Source organism: Danio rerio, chromosome 5 (genome assembly GCF_052040795.2).
Source record: "Danio rerio strain M-AB ecotype USA chromosome 5, GRCz13ab, whole genome shotgun sequence".
NCBI lineage: Eukaryota > Metazoa > Chordata > Actinopteri > Cypriniformes > Danionidae > Danio > Danio rerio.
In genome coordinates, this window is record NC_141025.1 from 6,813,091 (window position 1) to 6,840,222 (window position 27,132).

The window sequence follows — 27,132 nt, forward strand, 5'->3', positions numbered from 1 at the left end:
CATTGCAAACCACAGGAGAGGGACAATTCTTCAGCAGGATAGCGCTTCTCATTCTTCAGCCTTCACATCAAAGATCCTGCAAGCAAAGATGGTGAAGGAGCTCCAAGATTGGCCAGCCCAGTCACCAGGTATGAACATTATTGAGCATGTTTGGGGTAAGACGAAGGAGGAGGCATTGAAGATGAATCCAAAGAATCTTGATGAACTCTAGGAGTCCTGCAAGAAATCTTTCTTTGCCATTCCAGATGACTATTAAGTGATTTGAGTCATTGCAGAGATGGCTACTGAGAATACACAAGTGATCTAAAGTGATGCCGCATGTCACTGCAGTAAACTGCGGCACAGCACAACATGGTCTAACAAAAGAAATACATGGCCAGCAGGGGGCAATTATGTAACACAGTGAACATACTGAACTGATGTACACTGTAGCCGCCAGAGCATTTGAGCGGAGCTAAGCGGTGTGACGCTCAGCTCTGCTCCATGGTCATGCGCTTGCTTGCGGTAAACAATTCCACTTAGATCCCGCGTCAACATAACAGATATTAAGCAGACAGTCTACTAATACTCAATTGGACCATCAAAATAAAACGTGTTACAAAAAAAAATAATAATAAACAATTAAATGATAATAACTTAATGCAGGGTCTGTAATCAATACCACTCAGATGCTGCACCAACATAAAATTTCCCAAAACGTACAAAGCTTTTATGCTTGCCGCATTCGCCCTTGTGATATTCTTTAAAACGTCAGGGGGCGGTCAAAAAACCCACCGTAAAATCAGATAAACAGAGAAGTAGGAAGTTTCAGTAAACACGTCATATCAGTAATATCATTCAATATTTTTAAACTAATTATTTTTATTGCTTTTATTTATTTTTTTAATAGTTATAAGGATTTTTATAACCATTCAAGATTTTTTTTTAAACCAAACTTTGATGTATCACTTGTTTTTGTTCAAATCTCGGACAGTTTTATCTATTCAAATTTATTAAAATATTAATAAACATGGGTTGCTCTGCAAATATGTTTTATTATCGAAAACATAAAAGCAAAAAAAGTACCCTTACTAAAAAATACAGATGTTTTTTTTTTTTTATTCAGCCCGCTTCACAATTCAGACATTGCTGTCTGACTAGTTTCTATTCTATACTTATGCTAAAAAGGCAATAAGAGTCCAACATTACAGATAATTATCACCAATAAAACCCAGAAAAACAGGGCATCAGTATTTTGTAAACCGATAGGTTCAAATATTCCTTTCCAGTTCTCAAAGAAATAATTTGTTCGTTAATTATAGTTTTGTAACTATTAAAATGTTTTAAATTCAAAATTGTAGCATATACATCAGTGTAAATCTTATAAATTGTGAATAAAACATATTCTGTAATTGTGTACTTGGGTCTCCACTTTTACCATGTCCTCTTTTGACTTTAACAAACTTATCTCTCAGGTTTTTCCAAACTTTTTAACAAAATCTTTCCTCCTTTTCCACGACTGTTGCAATTTCTAGCCAAGAATTATTGGTCATCTGGTTATCTCTATGCTCATGGATCATATTGATGTTTGTACAGGCATACTTGTTTCAAACAAAATCTCTTCAAAGTGATTTATATTCATTTCAAATCTATCTCGAGTCTCAAAAAAAAAAAAAAAAACATGAGCTCCGCCAGCCGAAATCATGCCGCACACACCCAAATCGAACCTCTGCAAACTCCATGATGACGTACCATTCGCCGCGTGCACTCAAGCGAATGCATCAAGTATAAACCAGGCTTAAGACTGGGGAATGCACCATTTCAAAAAGCATATAACACATACAACCAACAAACCAACTGTTTTACATTTGGAAAATAAAAGTTATTAATATTAGTTCTTGGATGCAGTCCTCCAAGCTCATGGGAGGCATACACAATATTAAATATTCTTCCACTGCACCATGACTTTATATTGTACTATTCCTAAATAATAACTAAAAATCAAGGCATAATCATATTTTATTTTGGTAAAATAAGTGTAAGAGGCCTTCGCCTTTTAAAAAAGCCACTTCTGCTACCAAAGCTATTGTTTAGCAGTATTATAGTGCATATTAAGTGAAGTTTATTCATAAACTAATTTCGAGAGGATCACGTGCTTATGATTTATCACGGCCGGTCCCGTATTTGCTAATCACATGAGCCCTAAGCTACTATAAATAACCACAGTTTTCATCTCATTTACCTTCGTTTGGAAGAAACCCCCCTCCTTCCCTATTCTTCTCCTTTACCTCTGATTGGGTGGCACGGCGGCCCAGTGGTTGGCACTGCGAGCCCCACAGCAAGAACACTGCCGGCCCTGGTCCCTTAGGGCCGGTGGGTGTTTCTGTAAGGAGTTTGTATGTTCTCCCCGTGTCCGCGTGGGTTTTCCCCGGGTTCTCTGGTTTCCTCCCACCATCCACAGACATTCAACACGTATAACAATCAAGCATTTGTCTAACCCCTGTGGTTCCCTTAGCTAGCGCAATCGGGGAGTTCTGAGATCCACCGAGCTCAGGCTCCCCTCTCGCACTGCCAACGGGAGGAAGCCCCGGGCTCGAGGATCCCTTAAGCTCGGGGCTCTCTCCCGGGACAGCATGCCAAACAAGCTTTTTTAAATCACCAGCTAAGTGTGAACTCTTGAAACTTAAAAAGGATGAAAAGTTGACCCAACCTAAAATCTCCAATGCAGCTACTTGCCTCATATTTTGAAGTCAGATATATTTATTACTTTTCAATCAGTATAATTCGATTGATTGACAGACCTATTATATAACCATCCTCAGAATGAAATCCTTGCAACTCTACATTTCAGTACTCGATATTACACCAAAAAGAGTGCGCAAATGGTTTCATATCTGGATTAAACTGCACGTCTGATTCAGCTCCTGGCAGTAAACCAGCTGTACAACTTTATAAAGTACCTTCCTTGTGCTTTTTTGTCCCCACGGACAGAGTTTCTCTTGCTCAAATGCAGAGCTCTTCCACTCTGTAGGTGGGAAGTTATTTAAAGTAATGTTGACAAAAGCGCTGTGATCCGAACTGCAGTGTGTGGAGCTCTCTGCGCATTTAAACTGATCTCGGATCTGGCCCGACGCCTTTTATCAATTGATTGATTGGACCCTGAAGGCGCGTCGTTTGTTGCATTTGCCCTCAGTCAGTTCTGAAGCCAGTGATTCAATAGCTAATCAAATATAAGGCTTCAGGCAGTAATTGTGAGCTCTGTACAAACACACACACACTCAGACACACACGAAAAAGTGGGTTGTCTATTAGTCAAACTTAATAACATCTCTCCGGTGAGTAATTAAAAGTGCTGAACAAATGATTTGCATCCTGGTACAGTTTTAGTGAGCTTATAAGGTGACTGAGATTGTAAATGCTGAACAGCTAAAGCATATGAAAGCAGCTGATGAAGAAACAAAAAAAACATGTAGAGAAAAATATGACATATGGTTGGATGGATGGATGGATGGATGGATGGATGGACATATGATGGATGGATGGATGGACATATGGTGGGTGGATGGATGGATGGAGGGATGGTGAAAGGATTGGTAGATGGATGGATGGATAGATGGATGGAAGAATGGTAGATAGATGGATGTATGATTGATTGTTAGATAGATGGCTATATAGTTAATGTATGGTAGATGGATAAACCGATCAATGGATGGTTGTTTGGATGGATAGATGGGTCGATGGTAGACGTTAGATGAATGGGTGGAATGTTGGTTGGTTGGATGGATGGACATTTGGTGGGTGGGTGGATATACTGATGGATGGATAGATGGGTAGATGGATGCATGGTGATAGGATGGGCAGATGGATGGAAGAAGTTAGTTGCATGGATGATGGATGTAAAATTGATGAATAGATGGATGTTGGATGGATATATGGTTGATGTACTGTATGGTAGATGGATGAATGGATGGATGGATAGATGTATGGATGGTTGCTTGTATGGATGGATGGATGGATGGATGGATTGATGGATTGATGGATTTATGGATGGATGGACATATAGTGGGTGGGTGGATGGATTGATGGTGAAAGAATTGGAAATAGATGGATGGATAGATGGATGGAAGAATGGTAGATGCATGGATGATGGATGTAAGATTGATAAATAGATGGATGTTAGATGGATGGCTATATAGTTAATGTATGGTAGATGGATAGACCGATCAATGGATGGTTGTTTGGATGGATAGATGGGTTGATGGTAGACGTTAGATGAATGGGTGGAATGTTGGTTGGTTGGATGGATGGACATTTGGTGGGTGGGTGGATATACTGATGGTTGGATAGATGGGTAGATGGATGCATGGTGATAGGATGGGCAGATGGATGGAAGAAGTTAGTTGCATGGATGATGGATGTAAAATTGATGAATAGATGGATGTTGGATGGATATATGGTTGATGTACTGTATGGTAGATGGATGAATGGATGGATGGATGGATGGATAGATGTATGGATGGTTGCTTGTATGGATGGATGGATGGATGGATGGATGGATTGATGGATTGATGGATTTATGGATGGATGGACATATAGTGGGTGGGTGGATGGATTGATGGTGAAAGGATTGGAAATGGATGGATGGATAGATGGATGGAAGAATGGTAGATGCATGGATGATGGATGTAAGATTGATAAATAGATGGATGTTAGATGGATGGCTATATAGTTAATGTATGGTAGATGGATAGACCGATCAATGGATGGTTGGTTGGATGGATAGATGGGTCGATGGTAGACGTTAGATGAATGGGTGGAATGTTGGTTGGTTGGATGGATGGACATTTGGTGGGTGGGTGGATATACTGATGGATGGATAGATGGGTAGATGGATGCATGGTGATAGGATGGGCAGATGGATGGAAGAAGTTAGTTGCATGGATGATGGATGTAAAATTGATGAATAGATGGATGTTGGATGGATATATGGTTGATGTACTGTATGGTAGATGGATGAATGGATGGATGGATAGATGTATGGATGGTTGCTTGTATGGATGGATGGATGGATGGATGGATGGATGGATGGATGGATTGATGGATTGATGGATTTATGGATGGATGGACATATAGTGGGTGGGTGGATGGATTGATGGTGAAAGAATTGGAAATAGATGGATGGATAGATGGATGGAAGAATGGTAGATGCATGGATGATGGATGTAAGATTGATAAATAGATGGATGTTAGATGGATGGCTATATAGTTAATGTATGGTAGATGGATAGACCGATCAATGGATGGTTGTTTGGAAGGATAGATGGGTTGATGGTAGACGTTAGATGAATGGGTGGAATGTTGGTTGGTTGGATGGATGGACATTTGGTGGGTGGGTGGATATACTGATGGTTGGATAGATGGGTAGATGGATGCATGGTGATAGGATGGGCAGATGGATGGAAGAAGTTAGTTGCATGGATGATGGATGTAAAATTGATGAATAGATGGATGTTGGATGGATATATGGTTGATGTACTGTATGGTAGATGGATGAATGGATGGATGGATAGATTTATGGATGGTTGCTTGTATGGATGGATGGATGGATGGATGGATGGATGGATGGAAGGAAGGATGGATGGATGGATGGATTTATGGATTTATGGATGGATGGACATATAGTGGGTGGGTGGATGGATTGATGGTGAAAGGATTGAAAATGGATAGATGGATAGATGGATGGAAGAATGGTAGATGCATGGATGATGGATGTAAGATTGATAAAAAGATGGATGTTAGATGGATGGCTATATAGTTAATGTATGGTAGATGGATAGACCGATCAATGGATGGTTGTTTGGATGGATAGATGGGTCGATGGTAGACGTTAGATGAATGGGTGGAATGTTGGTTGGTTGGATGGATGGACATTTGGTGGGTGGGTGGATATACTGATGGATGGATAGATGGGTAGATGGATGCATGGTGATAGGATGGGCAGATGGATGGAAGACGTTAGTTGCATGGATGATGGATGTAAAATTGATGAATAGATGGATGTTGGATGGATATATGGTTGATGTATGGTAGATGGATGAATGGATGGATGAATGGATGGATGGATGGTTGGTTGTATCGATGGATGGATGGATGGATGGATGGAAGGAAGGATAGATGGATGGATGGATGGATGGATGATGGATGGATGGACATATGGTGGGTGGGTCGATGGATGGATGGTGAAAGGATTGGTAAATAGATAGATGGATAGATGGATGGAAGAATGGTAGATGCATGGATGATGGATATAAGATTGATAAATAGATGGATGTTATATGGATGGCTATATAGTTAATGTATAGTAGATGGATAGACCAATCAATGGATGGTTGTTTGGATGGATAGATGGGTCGATGGTAGACGTTAGATGAATGGGTGGATGGTTGGTTGGTTGTTTGGATGGATGGACATTTGGTGGGTGGGTGGATATACTGATGGATGGATAGATGGGTAGATGGATAGATGGTTATAGGATGGGCAGATGGATGGATGGATAGATAGATGGAAGAAGGTAGTTGCATGGATGATGGATGTAAAATTGATGAATAGATGGATGTTAGATGGATGGATATATGGTTGATGTATGATAGATGGATGGATGATAGATGGATGGACAGATGGTGGGTGGGTGGATAGATAGATAGATAGATAGATAGATAGATAGATAGATAGATAGATAGATAGATAGATAGATAGATAGATAGATAGATAGATAGATAGATAGATAGATAGATAGATAGATAGATAGATAGATAGATAGATAGATAGATAGATAGATAGATGGATGAATGGGTGGGTGGGTGGATGAAAGGATGGATACAAGTGTGGACGATTCTAAAAGCCCATGCACTTTAGGGGCCCCAGTTGTTATCATTGGGGTCCCCTGCTGCTGCTTTCAGTAGTAAGGCAATAAATGTCATGTGAAAATGACGTTCAAACTCGCATTATTAGCATTTAACACTGAATAAAGCACATGAGGCGTACCTGAGGTGATCATTGTCAGTTTTCTGTTGTTCGGCATGCAAATAGAAGCCGTTTCTAACATATTAATTTCCGGTGTTGGTTAAAACAAAAACTCCTTTTAGTATGGAAAATATTCCTTCTGTTGCCGTCGCTTTCGTTTACAACACGATTTAAATCAGCCTTCAGCTTCGATAGTCAGCCACACTCCTGGTGATGTTGTCAATCTGGCAAACTGCTCTTGCGTGTTTTGAACCAGGAATGCAACACCTGTTTCAACCACTGGATGTCAAACTTACATACTGCACCTTTAAAGAATAACACTTAGATTAATCTATACGTTTCTGTCAGCTTCATGTTTTTGACTGTTTGGTGTTATCTTGTGACTGTATAATTAACTAATAATTACTTCTTAATGTTTTGTCTCAAATTTTTATGTTTTGTGTTAAGTAGCCATATAATAAGCAGAGCAAAGTGCATCAAGCATGGTTGTTTTCTCAGAATAAAGCCATTTAGTCTTACACAACAGTGTTCAGCTTCATGCCGGACTGCCAATAAACCTGTCAGGCTTTATTCCGGGACAAACTTTATCCCATATTGCTGATATGAGTCTCACATTGATCATATATAAAGATGAATTTGGCAATGCTAGCTATACAAAATGGCATTTTCAGTTTCTGCCCAGAATTGTCATTTTGGTGTATCCCAAATCAGGGATTCTCAAATGGTGGTCCACAAGTGGGCCTCAGCGATCCTGCAGGTGGGCTGTGAGATTAAAATTAACTCTCGATATTATACTGTCATTTTTGGATATCATTATTAATATGGTATATTAGGGGGAAGCAGTGGCGCAGTAGTCGCCTCACAGCAAGAAGGTCGCTGATTTGAACCTCGGCTCAGTTGGCGTTTCTGTGTGAAGTTTGCATGTTCTCCCTGCCTACGCGTGGGTTTCCTCCGGGTGCTCTGGTTTCTCCCCACAGTCAAAAAACATGCGGTACAGGTGAATTGGGTAGGCTAAATTGTCTGTAGTGTATGAGTGTGTGTGTGAATGTGTGCGTGGATGCTTCCCAGAGATGGGTTGCGGCTGGAAGGGTATCCGCTGCGTAAAAACTTGCTGGATAAGTTGGTGGTTCATTCCGCTGTGGCAATCCCGGATTATTAAAGAGAATAAGCCGACAAGAAAATGAATGAATGAATGATATATATATAAATAAATTAAATTATTCATTCATTTTCTTTTCAGCTTAGTCCCTTTATTAATCAGGGCTTGCCACAGCGGAATGAACCGGCAAATTATCCAGCATATGTTTTATGCTGGATAAGTTGGCGGTTCATTCTGCTGTGGCGACCCCAGATGAATAAAGGGACTAGGCCGAAAAGGTGATGAATGAAGTTAGCATGCACTGTATCACTGCAAGTCTACTGTAAATTTAACAAACGTAATGCTACATTTCTGGACAAAATTCAAAAATAAGGGCTGCAAGATGATATGGCTCTGGCCATTTTAAGCTCAATATTATTAGCCTTCTTTAGCGGATTTTTAAAAAAAATTTTTGTCGATAGAACAAACCATTGTTATTGCCTAATTGCCCTAACTTGCCTAATTAACCTAAATACGCCTTTTAATGTCAATTTAAGCTGAAAACTAGTATCTTGAAAAACAAAACATTATATACTGTCTTCATAGCAAGAACATCAGTTATAAGAACTCAGTTATTAAAACTATTATGTTAAGAAATGTGTCTCCGTTAAACAGAAATTGGGGGAAAATATGCAGGGGGGCTAATAATTCTGACTTCAACTATATACATATGTGTGTGTGTGTGTGTGTGCGTATAAATACCTCCGGCTTTCTCTCTCACTTCAGCACATTCGGTTTCTATCTTCCCCCACAGTGCCTTCTCCATCTGATGTTGTTTCCCCGAGCTGACAGCGAACAGGCTTTTCCTATTTCTCTCATGCTTTTTCCTCCAGCGTTCTAAAGAGGGAGGATGGATTACGGACCGACTCGGACACATGCTTCACTGACCTTTGTGTGCTTTGCTTTGTCCCTTCCATCCACACACACTTAAATGCACACACACACACGCACACACACACACACACACACACACACACACACACACACACACACACACACACGCACACACACACACGCAAACACAAACACACATATACACACACACACACACACACACACACACACACACACACACACACACAAACACACACACACACACATACATAGTATAAGTAGAAAGGGTCAGAACAACCAATCAGATTTAGTCACCTTTGGTTAGGTAATCATGCTGGTGAAGAGACGAGCAAAAGCCTTGAGATGTACAGACGGATGCATTTAGAGTTGAAGTCAGAATTATTAAGCTAAATTTGCTGTAGTGTATGAGCGTGTGTGAGAATGTGAGTGTATGGGTGGTTTCCTGTACTGGGTTGCAGCTGAAAGGGCATCCGCTGCATAAAACCTATGCTGGAATAGTTGACGGTTCATTCCCCTGTGGCGACTTCTGATAAATAAGGCACTAAGCTGAAGGAAAATGAATGAATGAACTTACTTCATTAATTTATACTTAAATGGCATAGAAGAATGATGGAGATTAAAGTTAACATTTTGACCTCATAATTTCTGCTCTTCTCTGACAATTGACAGTATGTAATATAGTTTTACATTTGTCATGTTTTAATTTATATCATAATTAGAGCAATTCAGTTGAACATTTCTACATTTCTAAAAAAATGTAAAATATAAATCTAATCAAAAATATATGAAATAATTTTAATTTATATCTCATAGCCCTTGCACAATTTAGTTCCAACTCTAATTAAACACACCTGATCAAACTAATTGAGTCCTTCAGGCTTGTTTGAAACCTACAGGTTAGTGTGTTGGAGCAGGGTTGGAACTAAACTGTGCAGGGCTGCGGCTCTCCAGGAATTGAGTTTGACATCCCTGCTCTAAAGGGTTAGTGGTATCACCTGATCATAAACAGTAAAACTAATCAAATTTTGCCTTTTCCCTACAGGGAAAACCACCAAGAATCAAAAATGCATGATTATATGGTGTCATGACTTTGTAATCAAAGAAATGTGTTTATAATGGACGTCAGTGTGACAAAAACAGCTACCAATAGTAAATTAGGGAGAGAAAATGTTCAAATTTATAAAAAAAACAATGCATCAAAGGCAATGTTGCTTCACAAGTCCAATACTTTGATAAAAAGTATTAAAAAAAATAAAATAAACAATCCAGTCCAGAACAACTTTTTATAAAGAAAATGTCATTTTTTGTGTGTGTGTTTTTTTTTTAAAGCAAATCAATGATATAATTTATGAATTTAAAGAGTTAAAATCCTGTAATTTCCTAATCAATTTCTTAGTTTTGAACCTTAGGACTGATTTATGATACATAAATTCATTATATTACACTGATTTTATGTTTATATATAACAGATTTATGCAAAAAAATATTGAAAAATAATTTACTGGATGCTTTTTTATTTCTAATATGACAAAAGAGTACCAAATAAATGAAATAAATAAATAAATAAATAAATAAATGAATGAATGAATGAATGAATGAATGAATAAACAAATAAATAAAAAAATGAACAAGTAAATGACCAAACTAATGAAAAATTTATAAATAAATGACCAAATAAATGAATAAATGAATAAATAAATAAGCACATCAATAAACAAATAAATGAACAAATAAAGGAATAAATAAATAAATAAATACATTAGTAAATACACAAATGAACAAATAAAAGACAAAAAAACAAACAAATAAATAAATAAATAAACAAGTAAATTAAAAATAAAATAAACATATGAACAAATACACTTTTAAATAAATAAATATAAAATAAATTAATTAACAAATACGTGAAAATAAATAAATAATGAATAAATAAATAAAAATCATTAAATAAATAAATAAATAATTAGACAAAATATTAAACGGAGCTTTTTTTATTTTTTTAAACATTGTTTTTAATAATGTATTATTCTAAGCTCATAATGAAGCAATTGCTGTTTTGAATAGCAGCAATTTTTAAGAATTTTATTTTATGAGCTTTTATAAACCTGATTGAAAGTCAATGTGAAAACCCTCAGAAAACGATCCCCTTTGTTTGTTTTCAGACGCCTTGTGCAATGAATACAATGTAATCCAGACACGTTTAAGTTTGATTTAAGTGCCTAAATGACTTTTTTGGCTGCCGTGCTATCATTTCCCCGGGATCTGCAGATGGAGGTTATGTGCAGAACTCTCTATCCTTCAGACTGTGGCACGACGCCACAAATCCTGCTGCAATGGCTGCTGAGTTTCTCTCTCTGAGGGTGAATTTTAATTGTTCACTTCTGAAGAACTCAAAGGCTTCTGGGATTAGAGACTGAATGCTTCTCTAGTGCTCTTATATTCCTATCATAGACTCACCTTTCATAGAGTACTCTCTAACCCTCTCTCTCTCTCTCTCTCTCTCTCTCTCTCTCTCTCTCTCTCTCTCTCTTTCTCTCTCTCTCACACACACACACACACACACACACACAAAAACACAACACACACAAACACACACCTAAGTCTGTGTTACTATACGGGGACCAGGGTTTCTGCTCATTTTAAAGGAACACAAATTACATACAATATTTTCTTGAGGTCCTTTTTCATAATATAACTGAAAAATGAGTCTTTATGTTTTACAATTTTTTTAAAACACATGCTAAGTGGGGACCTAAAGCTTTGAGTGACATCTACAGTAACTATCCAAAAGGAGACCTTTATAGACTGCAATGACACACAGTGTGAAACACGGAGACTGCTGAAACACAGACTTTTAACTCGGATGGATGGATGGATGGATGGATGGATGGATGGATGGATGGATGCATGGATGAATTGGGCAATGAAAGTTGGATGGATACCTAAAGCCATGAAGTGATGGATGGAAGGATGAATTGATGGATGGATGGATAGATGCAAGCAATGGAACGATGGTTGGATGGATAGCAAGAACAATGGATGGATGATGGCAATGGAATGATGCTTGGATGTAAAGCTAGATGGATGGATGGATGGATGGATGGATGGATGGATGGATGGATGGATGGATGGATGGATGGGGAGATGGATGCATGGATGAATTGGGCAAAGAAAGTTGGATGGATACCTAAAGCCATGAAGTGATGGATGGAAGGATGAATTGATGAATGGATGGATAGATGGATGGATGGATGGATGGATGGATGGATGGATGGATGGATAGATGCAATCAATGGAACGATGGTTGGATGGATAGCTAGAGCCGTAGATGGATGAATGGATGGATGATGGCAATGGAATGATGCTTGAATGTATAGCTAGATGGATGGATGGATATGACCAATGAAATGATAGTTGGATAAATAGCTAGAGCCAAGAAACTGATGGATGTGTGGATGAAGGTGAAAAAATCATGGTTGGATGAATAGTTAGAGCCACGGATGAATGGATGAATGGAGGGATGTCACATCATGAAATGATAAATGGAGGGATGAACGGATGGATGGATGATGAATAGATGAAAGCAATTAAATAACAGTTGGATGGATAGCTAGAGTCATGAAACTATGGGTGGATGGATGGATGGAAAGGATGGATGGATGGATGGAAGGACGGATGGATGGGAGCAATGAAACGATAGTTGGATGAACAGCCAGAGCCATGAAATAATGGATGGATGGAGAGACAAATGGAGGCAATGAAATAATAGCTGGAAAGGTACACTGAAAAAAATGATTCATTGGATTTACCTAATTTTTTTAAGGCAAGCTGTTGCAAATAATTGAATTGGGTTAAGTTTAAGCAAACAATTTTAGTTGGATTTACTCAATTTATATGTGTTGGATTTAAACAATCAAATTAGGTTGGATTTACTCAATTTATTTGTGTTGGATTTAAACAATCAAAATAAGTTGGATTTAATAAATTTTATTTAGTTACATTTATCCAATGAAATTCATTTAGTTCACTATAATTTAATTGTTATTCCTACTTACATCTATTTATTTTTTGTCTAAAATGATCATTAAACTGCTTGCAAATACACTTTGAAATGACACTTGACCACATTTGTTTTGAATTCATTTTAATGACTTTTTAAGATGCATTTTTTAACAAAACATAAATCACTGCCTATAAATGCTTTAGCAGCACACCATAAAACAATAAACAGTTTGTACAGCACATTTAATTTAAACCAACACATAAAAGAAAACTGTATGAAGTCTTAGAGCAAACTGCAATCCTTATGACACACACACCCCAATACACAAAATAATCAACTAATTAACTTAAAAAATTAACTCATTAACATATTGAGCAACTACAAGTTGTATGAAATGGAATAAATACAAAGTTGATAGAATGCACATGCTCTCTCTCTCACACACACACACACACACACACACACACACACACACACACACACACACACACACACCATTTAAAACAAGTTCCTACAGCTAATTAATTTTGCACACAAAGAAAACTAAATTCACTTATTAAACAATTCCTACACTAAACTGCAATTTGTATATGATATACATTTGGTTGTTGAGCATTTATCAACACTTCAATGCTTAAAATTACAGTATCACACTGTTTTCCAGTCTGAGAACCTTTGAAGAGAGCTTGTCAGAGTTCATTTGCACAAGTACTTTTTGGGCAAACTCGTAATAGTATTTGAGTTCTTTTGGGTAGGCCAAATCAAGCACATAAATTGCCCCCAACATCAGTGCACAGGCTTGTGCAACAGATTTTATCTGTTCAATCACTGTTCCATCCACAACGATGCCAATGTCCTCATAATCTCCTCTTTCCTTTTTGATGACACATATGGCCATGGTGGTGTTTGTCAGGTCCTTCAAAAATTCTTCTTTTTGGTTGCCCTATATTTAAATAAAAAGAAACCATTATTAGACATTGTTTTTGAAACATATTTTGTAAAAAGTCAGAAGAAATCAAATGTAAATAAAACCAAAACCTTAACGGCCCTCCCCACACCCACATTGATACCTGTGAAATATTATATCAATCATTTCTGATTGCATATTGGCGTTCATATATTTGTGCATGATCTGCAAGTACGACTCCTTCACAATTATTTACAGGGTTTATTCAGGTTTTATCAAGGTAAATTTAAGATCTTTTAAGACTAACTAAAAATAATTTTGGAAAAAATAATTGAAAGGCAAACAATACAGTAATATGTTGAAAACTAAATATAATGTCAAGGAAGCATTATTGCATTATTATTCAAATAATATTACACAAGGTTTAAGGCTTGAAAACCACAGATTTGGCCACTTGAATGTGGAAATACCTTCTGATCAGACTCAATGTATATCAATATACCTGGTCATAATTAAATTTACTACCCTTTCCTTATGTTAGTTGCTGTTTTTTTTTTGCCCCATTGACTTCCATTATAACATTTTTTGGATGCAAATCCATGACAGCATGTAATCACGCATTGTTGCTGGTTTTCTTCCCTTTTCGGTAGATGTATATTTTGTCATTTTTACTGTTGATGATCAGTTGACAGCATAACCATCTAGATTGTCCTGTGCAAAAAAGTTTCTGGCTTTTATATGGAGTTCTTTGGAGTATAAACAGTAAATGAAAGTGTGTGTGTATGTGTGCATAAATACACTTACTATGTTTACTATATGTCTGAAAAAATGTAAATAAGCAACTTTCAAAACAATGAGTGCAAAAGTCTCACGCACGCACGCACACACGCACTTGCACACACACACACACACACACACACACACACACACACACACACACACACACACACACACACACACACACACACACAATACTCCGTATAACTCTATATAAAAACCACAAACCTTTGCAATGTTTTGCTCTGCAACTGATGATCAACTATAAAAATGACAAATTTTACCTTTTCCTAACAAGAAAAACCATTAAAGATCGAAAATATTTAATATACTGTCATGACCTTGCAATTAAAGAATATTGTTATAATGGAAGTCAATGAGGCAAAATCAGCCACAAACATAACAAAAAAGTAATACATTTGCCCAGAGTGTATTGTTGAGGTTTTTAAATTTAAAAGCATTTTCCCAAAATATGAGTAAAAATAACATGTCACCAAAAATCATTTCATGAGCTCAAACAAAGAAATCTGTCGCCAAATTAATATCCTCAACAGCACACAAGGCTTAAGAATAATTGTGCACAAGTAAAATAAACATCAGCGAATGAAATTCAGTAGAAATGTCACACCTTGATGCAAAATTTAAGACTTTTTATGACCTTAAATTGTAAACATCTAATTTAATACTTAAGACTTTTCAAAGACCCACAGGACCTCTGCAAATAATAAAAAAAAGTACAATGATAATAAAACAAATTTAATTGGACAAATTAATAGACAAGTATATTTATTTAATTAGTATTTTTACGTGTCATTAATTAAACCAAAATAATTTAAATATATTAAGTATATTTTAAATGTATAAGTAAATATACAAATTTAAACTTTAAAAAAACGTCATGTTTCATTATTAGATTAAACATTTTTGAAGAATTATTCAGCAATACATTTTTGATTGTTAGTACGGCCACCCATTGACCTAAAAATGTAATTCAAGTCAAGTTGCTTTTAAACAGTAATTTTAATCTTAACATAAACATAAATTTTCTCTTTTTTGGAAAAAAGTGGTTTACTTGTAATTCTGTGACTATTTGTTTGTAATTTAGAAATAATAATACTGTTTAGAAAGACTAAAACAGGGGTGTCCAAACTCTTTCTTGGAGGGCCAGTGTTCTGCCGATTTTAGCTCATCCTTGCAGGTGTGTTGAGGCAAGATAGTTTCTAGATCACCTAGTAAGAGCTTGATTAGCTAGCATAGGTGTGTCTAATTGAATTGGAACTAAACTTAGCAGGACACAGGCCCTCCAGGACCAAGCTTGGACACCCCTGGACTAAACAATGAATATCTCTGGGGTCAAACACAGATCTGAACCCAATGCTGAGAACGTCAAAGGATTAAGAAACATATGCAACTTTTAATCATTTAGTATTTTTAGGCATACTAATATTAGGCACATATATTGCGATTTTCAAAAAGTATTATATCGCTTTGTAAATGTTTATTATTACCATTTGTTGAGTCTCCCAATACTATTTGATATAGTCAAGCAATGTGATGTCACACTCAACAAGCTGATAGTTTTCTCAAGGTTCAATAACAGTGTGTATTACCATTACAATGCAAGAGTTTGAGGCAAAAGATAATAGGTTGCTCTTACGTGTGTAGTGACCAATGGCATTTTTTTTTACTTCATGTACAAATATATGGAAATAGAAAGCATTTGAAAAAAGAAAAAAGCCATTGACATATACAGTGAAAACACTTTTTAAATTCTTTAAAATTATAAATTTTGTTTTTGAGATATTAAAATATTTTGTTCATTGTTCTATTCATACTTTTGCATTGAATTAGTATGCAACTTACTTGCACGAATCTAGCAAGTGTTTGTGCAGCGCAATGTGATTTGAATAGACCATAATGTGTTCAACATTAGGTTCACCTATTAATTCAAATATGGCACTCAAAAAAGTTTGTTTGTCTCATTGGCCACTGTAACCCCACCCTCAGCCTCTGAACAAAGCAGTTCTTTCTTATAGCCCAGGTGCAAGCACTAGTACTATGATGCACTCACCATGTATTCTTTCACCAGGCATGCCTCATCCTCACCAAGGTAGGTAAAGAGAGCTTGAAGAATAGACGCTCTTTTGACATGGACATCCGTTGTCTGTAAATAATACAAATTTGATTAGTTAAATACATAAATGACAAATTGGAAAACGTTAAGAAATGTATTAGATTAGATTAAACTTTATTGTCATTACACATGTACAAGTACAATGCAACGGAAATCACTTTAACCAGCAGTGCAATAGCATTAAGTGCAGTATACAGGTATAAGTTATAAAGTGCAGATATAGAAAAACTTTAGTGATATTTACAGATGGATGTACTATCAACATTATATACAGGTTGTATTAGCTATGAACAGAGATTTAAAATAAATTATTATAAGTACAGGTTGCTATTAATAATCAGAAGTTTACAGATAGATAAACAATTACAAGTGTACAGTATATGTATAGTTCAAATGAATGAATCAGTCTAATGTAGTGCAATGAAATTGTAACTTTTAAATGTGCAAATGTTAAATAGTGCAATGATAATGAGGAGTACAAGTTATGAGGACAGTGGGGGTGTATTAGGAGGGCAAAATAATTAGTGGGGGATAGAGTTAAAAAAGGGACAGCTCTGAGGAAAGAGCTGTTCCTTAAGGCTGATTTATACTTCTGCGTCAAACGCACGCCAATGCTACGGCGCTGATGCATAGCCCTTCGCCGTGGCCGTCGCTGACGTGCACCTCTCAAAAAATGTAACTACACATCACAACGACACGTAGCGCAAGCTCTGTGATTGGTCGGCTTGGTAGTGGCCAAGTGGACAGATGATGTATCTCCTCCCTGTAGGCCGTCTCATCATTATTGCTGATTAGACCAATCACTGTGGTGTCATCTGCAAATTTGATGATGTTGGATCTATTCACAGGCCTACAGTTGATAGTAAAAAAGAAGTAGAGGAAGAGGCTCAGCACACAGCCCTGTGGTACACCAGAGTTAAGTGTGAAGATGGTGGAGCAGATGTGGCCTGATCTAACATTCTGAGGTCTTTTAGTCAGAAAGTCCATTATCCAGTTGCAGAGAGACGTGTCGATATCCAGGTCTAAGTTTAATCATTAACTAATGCCGAGTTCAGACTGCATGATTTTGAAAGTAGTCGTTGCTGCTTTATTTTCACTGCAAGATGGATCGGCGACAGGGACTTGAACATTGCATGACTTTACAATTGGAAGAATCGCCGACAACTTCGTCTAAACGTCTCACAACCCAAAAGCCATCTGTTTGACCAAGCCGTGGATTAATGCTAATATTGCAAATAATGTTACATTTCTTACACAGACCAATCGTTTCACTTTACAGGACCTTCATCAGGAGCCATGGCTTTAGATTTGGACTTTATTCTTAAACTGAAAAACCCATCCTCATTCGCTGCCATAATTTGAAGAACCATGTACCACAGATTCAGCTAAAAATCATCAGTAGTGTTATATTAACATTAAGTTAAATAAATATTAATTTATTTTCTTCTCGGCTTAATCCCTTTATTAATCTGGGGTCGCCACAGCGAAATGAACCGCCAACTTATCCAGCATGTTTTACACAGCGGATGCCCTTCCAGCTGCAAACCATCACTGGGAAACATCCATACACTTTCATTTACACACATACACTACGACAATTTAACTTACCCAATTCCCCTATACCGCATGTCTTTGGACTTATGGGGGAAACCGGAGCACCCGGAGGAAACCCATGCGAACGCGGGGAGAACATGCAGACTCCACACAGAAATGCCAACAGATCCAGTTGAGAATCGAACTAGCGATCTTCTTGCTGTGAGATGAGAGGGCTTCCCACTGCGCCACCTGTTAAATAAATATATTTTTAAAAATAAAAAGAATTAATAACTGAAACCAGCTCAAATGTTATCGATTATTTATGTCATATGCCATGTCCCGAATAAAACACATTACCGTAATGCACAATTGTTAGTCATTTAAGACTCCTTTATTACAGCACTCCCACAAGTTTCTCTCTTGCTTTCACAAATAAAATTATACATATTTAATGTATATCCATTATTAATAGCCTATCTAAGTTTTGCCCAGCTAGCGAAACCTGCAGGTAAAGGTAGCCTATAAGCATATTTTTTTCAGTGCATGCATTGACTGCATCGTCAAATACATAGAATATAAGTATGTTTGTGGCATGATAAACATAGACATGAGCATTATTCAGAACATAGCCCATATATTTATTTTTAAAATGTTATATTTAGAAATTAAAACTATATTAAATTTCAACTTACAGTAATAATCTAAACATTAAACTTTGCCTCGATGTTGTGCACTTATTATCCTTTAACACACCTAAATCTGACGATTGTCCCTTACATGTATATTACATTTATAATGATACTCAAATTTATTTAATCAACTGACTGTTTACTTGTGAATAGTTTGTTTAGTTACACTATATTTAAAGTGATTTCTTTTTTCGACTACCTTGTAATTTAACTTGTTCAGCCAAGATAAAGACATGTAAAGGCTGATTTATACTTCTGCATCAAATGCACGTGTATGGTCTGACGCAGCCTGCGCGTAGTCGAATAGCCCTTGCCGTGGCGCATCTCTCCAAAAATGTAACTACACATCGCAACAACACGTAGCGCACGCTCTATTAGTGGGCTTGGTAGCGTTTACGTGTGTGGGCGGGGTTGAAAGCCACGCCAACCCATTGGAGCGAGTGTTTACAAGTGTAGAGTCCCATGAATTAGCTCCAGGTGGAAACTGTTGCTTTGTGTTTACCTTATGATTAAAGCTGTTGCATGACCGCCGGCTTCCGCCTCAGAATGAGCGAGTTTTATCTTCTCGTTTATTAAGGTAGTGTTCAGAAAAAACAAAACCCAAGCAAAGAAACTCCATACAGAGGGAACATATGAACCTACTGCTTTTGTAAGTGTTATTGTAGAACAACACAAACAGCGCGCACAAGTATAAGTGCTCAGCTGCACGCAGGGCAGGCGCCGTAGGTCACGCCAATCACTCAACGCAGAAGTACAAACCAGGCTTAAGGCCGAATGTGCATTGTGCAATTGAGCCAAATTCTGATGCGACTCTTCTTTGAATCAAATTAAATTTCAACTTTGATATTTGCTGTGCTGTGTTGATGCAATGTACAGGAGGAAAAAAAAGGTGAATAACCTCTCTTGGTCGGCAGATAGTCGAATCATTTTATGGCAGGTCAGACATTTTGGTCGGCTCTCTTGAGAGAATCACAGAGTTGAATCAAAGTTGAACTCTGTGTTTGTGCTCTTACTGCACCCTAGTACTGTGAAAAGTAGGGAAGCAACAAAAAAATTTACTTATTCTTCACTTGTCACAAACCTGTTTGAGTTTCTTTGTTCTGATAAACACAACAAAAGATCATTTGAAAAATGATGAAAACCGGTAACCATTGACTTCCATAACATGTTTTTCCTACTATGAATGTCAATGATTACTGGTTTCTAACACTCTTCAAAATATTTTGTCTTGTGTTCAACAGATAAAAAAAACTCAAAGGTTTGGAACCATGGAAACATGGTGAGTGAATAGTGAGTAAATTTCCTTTTTTGGGACTATTTAGATTTTTCAGAGCAACATATTCAGTTAAGAAACTGTTTACTGTAATGTGTAGTGATAAATGTTTTGCAGTTACTTACCATAAAAATGTTGATGGAAAATTCCAACTGCAGTACTGGACAGAAAATGTGTTTAACCCCTGACCAAGGAACTCAGCAAAGGAAACTTGTACAGTACCTCAAATGAAAGGAAGCACATGATTATCATTTAGGTTCAAAATTCAGCACAAGTAACAACATGACCAACTTCTTAATCAACATATTGTTTACTGATTAATTATATTAGGAAACATTTAGATAAATTACTTATTGAACAAATTGCTGAACGTGATTACTATGATTAAGATAATCGTCACTGCCTGATTGATACGATATAAAGTGGGTCTCAGACCAGACAAAGCACTGCATTAAATTCCATTCTTCAACGCCATGTCTTAAAAATATGTCAATTTATTTTAACCACAATATTTTCCATGAAGTTTTAGCACTCGTCTGCATGTGTTTTACGTTTGAACAACTAAAGGACTGCTTCAGCTTATTTAAAGAATATTATTTTAATTAAATTACATTATCGTTGATGTAAAAGGCACTTTATGAATATGGAAAAAGTCACATTAAGTTAACCTTGCGCTGGACGTTTATCGGTGGCTGATAAACACTTGCTGTGAATATAAGTTAGCCCATTAAGAGCATTATAACCCCAAAGACATAATTACAGCATCTCACGTTAAAAAAAATAAAGAACTGTATTAATGGACGCTCTTTACGTTAAAAGTTAATGTTACGCCAGTATGGGCACACATTCGACAACCTCCTAAGACAGTCAGTAGTGCCCTAACGCCAGACCAAATCGTTCTATAACAAAATCAGTATGGTACTGTCCGTTCACAACTATCTAAACGCATGTTTAATGTTAACCATAGTAAAAGCCACGGTAAATTCACAAAGGACTGAGCTAACGTTAGCAACGAAGCTTTTTTCGTTTGGAATGGCCTATAACGGACGCTATCGTCACATCAAAGAAAATGCTTATTCTCTTGAAAATAGCCATTTACTTCATTAAAAAACATTATATATCAAGTCTACATAACTACATTCTTGCTAAAAAGAATCTTAAATATATTCTGCGACATAAAAGCGAGATTTGTCAAACCGTGTGTAACGTTAACTGTTAGCTTAACTTGCGAGCGCGCTCGACGGCTGGTCGCTGTGAAATTTAAAAACGACCGAAATAGACAGTCCGAACGAGAGACCATTTTATGCGTCTATGTTACCCACAAAGTTTTTTCTGTAATAAACAGTCTGGTACAATATAAAATGTGACTTACTGTGCAAATGGATGTACAGAAATCCGGCTCTGGCGTCTTGCTTCAATCTGACTGGATTCTGTAAAACTTCCTTTGGGCTTTGGCGCCGAGGCAACGGAACATAACGCGCATGCGCAAAAAGCTAACATAATTTTTTCTAATAGACTTTAATTAATTAATTTAGATTGGTTCAAAACACATCTAATTCACTTAAAACCGATTAAAAATAATTTAATAAAATCAACAACTAAATTAAATTGTTTAAAATAAACTAAATTGAATTATGTTTAATTTAATAGAGGGCTAAATCATTTTTTTCAGTGTAGTTAGAGCCATGAAAAGATGGATGGATGGATGGATGGATGGATGGACTGATGGGAGCAATGAAATCATAGTTGAATGGATAGCTAGAGCCATAAAATGATGCATGGGCAGGAGGACGGACGAATGGGTGGATGGACAGTAGGTATGTATTGTTTATATGGATTGATGTACAGTATAGATGTATGTATGGATGGATGGAATGATGAATGTACTGTATAGTATGCATGTGTGTATTTATTTATGTGAATATGGAAGGTAGGGTTGGTCAGACTATTTAAATGTACAATTTTTGCTATAAATATGTGCTTTCCTCAATAAACTCCTAACTTGCTCTTTATTCATCGTTATTAAGGTAGTAGTTGGGTTAAGGTATTGGACAGGATTAAGAATGTACAATATGATCACTTTATAAGAATAATCAGCCAATATCCTAATAATAGGCAGTTAATAAGCCACTAGCTTGAATAAGTAGTGAGTACTTTAAAGTGTTACAATAATATGGTTATACTGTAGTAAATCACACAGGCAGTTCAGTTTTGTAACAGCATTTCAATCTCTACATATTCTCTTCACTATGTCTTGTGTTCATCTTTCTCTTCCACTTTTGCCTTTCCTTCCCCTTCCTCCATGTAATACACACTCCGGCTGCCAAACACGACCCGCCGGAGCCCCTCACGAGGCATTTTTCCCTTTCACCTTCATTATCACTTGTTTAAAACTTTTACTAGGTATTGAATATTTGATGCGGATTAATATTTCACCGCTGGAGTGCCGTCAGGAGAGTGAAAAAGCCAAAGAGCAGACATTTACGATTCTCCACCACGGTTTCCTCCTTCCTCTCAGACGCATCTCTGCCCCGCGGCAGCAAACATCACATGCGGACCGCTGACTCATACGAGACCGTTTCGTCATTACAGGAATATACTGTTAATGAACCAGAATCACACTCTACAGCAGTGCGCAGATGCTGACATCATGAATGTGTCATCATAAAAGACATACGAAACATACTAATGTTCAGAAATCTAAAACCGATTGCTCTGGTTTCTGAAAGAAGCGTCTTACATAGAATATAAGACTTTTGCTGCTTGTTTAAACTACTTGTTTAAAATGAGCTGAATCAACACAATTCTTTAGTGTTTTGGGGAGAACCTAATTGTTTTATGTTCAATCCACTTAAATCTGTTAAATACAATGAAGTTCACTTAATCGATTTGTGTTGGGACAACATAAACGAATTGTGTGGAACCCAGCGTTTTTTTTTTACAGTGCTCACCAAGGATCTATTTATTTGATTAACAAATATGGTAAAACTTTAGTTTATCACAATTCATGCTAATAACTAATTCATTCATTCATCCATTCATTCATTTTCTTCCGATTTTCCGGGGCCGGGTCACGGGGGCAGCAGTCTTAGGAGAGAACCCCAGACTTCCCTCTCCCCAAACACTTCCTTCAGCTCCTCTAAGGAGATCCCGAGGTGTTCCCAGGCCAGCCGAGAGACTTAGTCCCTCCAGCATGTCCTGGATGTTCCTTGGAACATGCCTGAAACACCTCCCTAGGTAGGCATTCAAATGCCCGAGCCACCTCAGCTCGTTGTGGAGGAGCAGCAGCTCTACTCCGAGCTCTTCTCGGGTGACAGATCTTCTCACCCTATCTATAAGGGTGTGCCCTGCCACACTGTGAAGGAAACTCATTTCAGCCACTTGTATCAATTCAATTCAATTCAGCTTTATTTGTACAGCGCTTTTACAATGTAGATTGTGTCAAAGCAGCTTCACATAAATGGTCATAGTAACTGGAACAGTGTGGTTCAGTAACTGTAACAGTGTGGTTCAGGTTTTAGTGTTTAAGTTCAGTTCAGTTCAGTTTAGCTCAGTTCAGTGTGATTTAATCATTACTGAGAGTTCAAACACTGAAGAGCCAATTCATCGATGCGTAGCTCTACCAATCCTGAACCATGCGAGGCAGTGGCGACAGCGGAGAGGGAAAAAAAAATTCACCTGATGGGAGTGAAGAAAAAAAACCTTGAGAGAACCAGACTCAGTTGGGCACGACCATTTTAATTTCTCCGCTGGCCAAAGTCTTGTGCAGAACTTCATTCGTCGTGGTTTAGGCTGGAAGATGGCTTTAGAGATCTTATCCTTTCGGTCATGAACCAAAGCGCATAACCATAGGTGAGAGTAGGAATGTAGGTTAACACGTAAATCGAGAGCTTTGCCTTTTGGCTCAGCTCCTTCTTTACCACAACGAACTGGTACATCGACCGCATTACTGCTGCCGCTGCCCCAAACCGCTTGTCAAACTTACATTTCATCCCTCCCTCACTCGTGAACAAAACCCCAAGATACTTGAACTCCTCCACCTGGGGTAAAGACTTTCCTCCAACCTGGAGATGGCAAACCACCTTTTTCCAGTGGAGCACTATGGCTTGGGACTTGGAGGTGCTGATTCTCATCCCGGCCGCATCACACTCGGCAGCAAACCGCCCCAGCGCATGCTGAAGGTCCAAGTTTAATGAAGCCAACAGAACAACATCGTCTGCGAATAACAGAGATGAAATCCTGTGGTCCCCGAACCAGACCCCCTCCAGCTCAAGGCTTCGATTTGAAATTCCGTCCATGGAAATTATAAACAGAATTGATAAGAAAGGGCAGCCCCGCCAGAGTCCAACATGCGCTGGAAACCAGTCTGACTTATTGCTGGCAATGCAAACCAGACTGTGTTCATACAGGGACGAGACGGCCCTTAACAGAGCGCCTCTGACATGATCTTCCCTGAGCACACTCCACAGAATGCCATGAGGGACTTGGTTGAATGCCTTTTCCAAGTCCACAAAACACATGTCGACTGGTTGGGTGTAATCCCGCCAGCCCTATGCTACCCAACCGCTCCAAGCTGGTATAGAACTGGAGACCTTCTGCATTGGAGTCGGTTGCTCTACCAAGGAGGCTTAAGACCATTGCCTCTAGCATCTGTCACTGGAGCACCTTAAGAGGTCAGAGGAGTGAGGTTTACTTGCACAGCACTTTACAAGCTGGCCTCCATTACACTCACCCCCGTAAACCTCACTCCCATCCGGGTCATGGCACCAATGTAACACTGCTGGCCTCCGTTACATGGGCATACTCCCATGAACCCTTGAGCACCCTGGTGAGGGTATAAAACTGGTCCATTGTACCACGGCCTAGACGAAAACCACATTGTTCCTCCTGAATCGAAGGTTCAACCATCTAGGATTCAGGAGGCTAATAAATAATAATTATAATAATTCCTTACATTTATGTAGTGCTTTTTTGGGACACTTCAAGCGCTTTATGCACGTTTTTGGGGGGAATCTTCTCATCCAACACCTTTGTGCAGCATCCACCTGGAATATGCGACATCAGCTAACTGCTCCAGACCACACACCACAAACCAGCTGATTGGTGGAGAGGAGATGCTAATTATGATATGGGGAGAGTTAGGAGGCCAGGATGGACAGAGGCCAGTGGGCAAATATGGCAAAGATGCTGGGGTAAACCCCATAATCTTTTTCGAAGGACATCCTGGGATTTTTAACGGCCACAGAGAGTCAGTACAGTTGAAGTCAGAATTATTAGCCCCTCTGAATTATTAGCCCCCTTTTTATTTTTTCCCCCAATTTCTGTTTAACGGAGAGAAAAAAATTCAAAACATTTCTACACATAATAGTTTTAATAACTCATTTCTGATAACGGATTTTGTTTATCTTTGCCATGATAACAGTAAATACAAATTGAATAGATATTTTTCAAGACACTTCTATACAGCTTAAAGTGACGTTTAAATGCTTAGTGAAGTTTATTCATAAACAAATTTCGAGAGGATCACGTGCTTATGATTGTTCACAGCTGTTCCAACTTTAGCTAATGACTGATTATCCTATCAGACGATCCTTAACTCACTATAAATAACCAGACTTTTCTCATCTCAATATCTTCGTCTTGAAGAAACCCCCTCACCCAACCCTACTTTCCCTCCTTTCAAACGGGCGTCACGGTGGCCAGCGATTAGCGCTGTTGCCTCACAGCAAGAATGCCCCTGGTTTAATTCCTTTCCAAACCAGACGGCATTTCTGTGCGGAGTTTGCCCGTTCTCCCTGTGGTTGCGTGGGTTTTCCCCGGGTCCTCCGGTGTCCTCCCACAGTTCAAAAACAAGCACTCTAAACAAATAATCAAAATACATTAGCTAAACTCTGAGTACACCTTTCAGCATACATATCTGACACTTAGCTACAACAAGCAAGAAGGGGAGTCATCGAGATCTACCTGAGCTCAAACTCCCCTCTCGCCTTGCAATGGGAGGGAGCCCAGGGCTCGAGGATCTTATAAGCTCAGGGCTCTCTCCTGGGACAGCACGCCAAACTAGCTTTACTATCAATCATCAGCTAAGTGTGAACTCTTGAAAACAGGTAATTAGTTTAACCAGTTAAACTCTGCTGCTATTTTGGGATTTCCGCCTGGATTTTGCCTACCCAAATTTAAAACCCTTTGAATTTTCATAAAACACTATTGAAAGTGTTTAAAATATCTGTATATGTTGTTTGTGTTATAATAAAAACCTAAAAAAGAGGCGCTTTTTGTATATATATATTTTTTAAACTCAAATTTGAAAGTGTACCTTTTAGGTTCTGTGTGGTCTAGCGTGCTGTAATTAATTTTGGTGGTTCCTGCACATGTCTGTACTCATAGGAAAAAAGAAAAATGTCTCTACCATAATCTATGCAAAAGTTATTGTATTCCAACTGATGAGAGGTGCTGTACAAGCCACAGGGACGGATCACTGTTTTCATATTTCACTATTCTTTTGTTGAATCAAACATAATTCACTATGTTTGGACCACATCAGACATATAAAAGGATTACTTATGCACATCACCTCAAAAACAGAGGAGAATGGCCCAGAAGCACACAGCATAAGGTGAGAGATGACAGCTGTCTGTGCTATCTGGGGCTGCTTATTGATCATGAATGTATTGTTTTCACTTCTGCGCCATGGAAACACCACGATTCATTCAACAACAATTTGAAATGTGAATATAATTTAGTAAAAAGAATGCTAGAACCGTATGAGCACCGGCAAGAGCTTTCATTTGAGCTATAACTTTGTACATGTGTCATAT

The 27,132-nt window shown here is 37.9% G+C and overlaps 1 protein-coding gene and 1 long non-coding RNA gene across 23 annotated transcripts in view; both read right to left on the reverse strand.

Annotated features, from left to right (window-relative positions):
• Positions 1-27,132, reverse strand: part of LOC101883723 (uncharacterized) — a 321,837-nt gene that overhangs the window by 101,709 nt on the left and 192,996 nt on the right. The window lies entirely within an intron of this gene.
• On the reverse strand, positions 13,123-21,760 carry LOC147843821 (uncharacterized). 2 transcript variants are annotated; one of them, XR_015490833.1, is made up of 6 exons: positions 21,687-21,760; positions 20,440-20,536; positions 19,940-20,066; positions 18,425-18,601; positions 16,754-16,846; positions 13,123-13,941 (listed from the first exon to the last, which is right to left on the reverse strand). It is a non-coding gene; the product is annotated as an uncharacterized LOC147843821 (long non-coding RNA). The 2 variants fall into 2 exon arrangements; XR_015490832.1 differs by lacking the exon at positions 19,940-20,066.